Below are 1,204 nucleotides of genomic sequence, written 5' to 3'. Positions count from 1 at the left end.
GAAGAGAAGCTGAAAAAAAAGCTGGAGGAAGAGAAGAGCAAGCAGCGCCTAGGCGCTGCTCAGTTTCTGCCGAAGCAGAAACTGGGCGCCTAGGCGCCATGTCCAGGCACCTAGACGCCCCGTTTCTGCTTCGGGACAGAAACATGGCGCCTAGGCGCCCCGGTAGGCTATATATAGCCATTTTCTCCCCCCTTTCACATGTAACACACACAACACAAGACCTAGAGAGAAAAGAGAGAAAATTTTGGAGAGAATTTTTACAAGATAGAAGGTTGTTCATCTTGGGTATAAATTCAAAGGTATTTTCTTTCTTGAGGATTAACTTGAGGCTTGTTCAAGTAATCCTAACACATTGATTATCATATATTCCATTGGATTCATTTCTTCCTCATTTTCTTGTTCTTCAAGTATTTTGGAAATTTTCACTTTGCCAACTTAGTTTGATCTTTGGGCATTCATTGGGAGGTGTTTTCCCATCAATTTGGTATCAGAGCTCCTTCCAAAATCAAGGTGGTTAAGCTTCGATTTTGTGGTGAGTTGCTTGAACTTTGTTGTGCACAAGGTGTTTGTGAAAATTCCCAAGTGAACTTTTGTGATTTATTTTCGGTAAACAAGTGAGTAAATCATGTCTACTAAAGGAATGGTGAAGATTGGGAAGTATGAGATAGAAAAATTCAATGGGAAGAATGATTTTTCATATTGGAGAATGCAAATGAAAAATTTGTTGATTTCTCAAAAGTTGCACAAGGCATTGGCGGGAAAGGAGAAGAAGCACGTTGATATGTCGGACGAGGATTGGGAAGAGTTAGATCTTGAGGCACGAGCGTCTATCATTCTTTGCCTTGAAAGAGATGTTGCTTTCTTGGTTGATAGTGAGGTAACGGCGGCGGAGGTGTGGACAAAGTTGGAGGCAAACTTCATGACGAAGACTCTAACAAATCGGATCTACTTGAAGTCCAAATTGTATACTTGCAAGATGGATGAAGGTACACCAATCCGGGAGTACGCCAACAAGTTTGATAGGATCATATCGGACTTGAAGGACATTGATGTGGATGTAGATGATGAGGATCAAGCACTTCTACTACTTCTTTCATTGCCAAAGTCTTACGAGAACCTAGTGCAAACATTGATGCTTGTGGGTGATAAACTTGTGATGGAGGACACTAGAACGTCACTTCTAGCGGATGATCTTCGAAAGATT

This window comes from Olea europaea, chromosome 2, assembly GCF_002742605.1.
Source record: "Olea europaea var. sylvestris chromosome 2, O_europaea_v1, whole genome shotgun sequence".
Lineage (NCBI taxonomy): Eukaryota > Viridiplantae > Streptophyta > Magnoliopsida > Lamiales > Oleaceae > Olea > Olea europaea.
Note: the sequence above shows the minus strand (reverse complement) of the source record.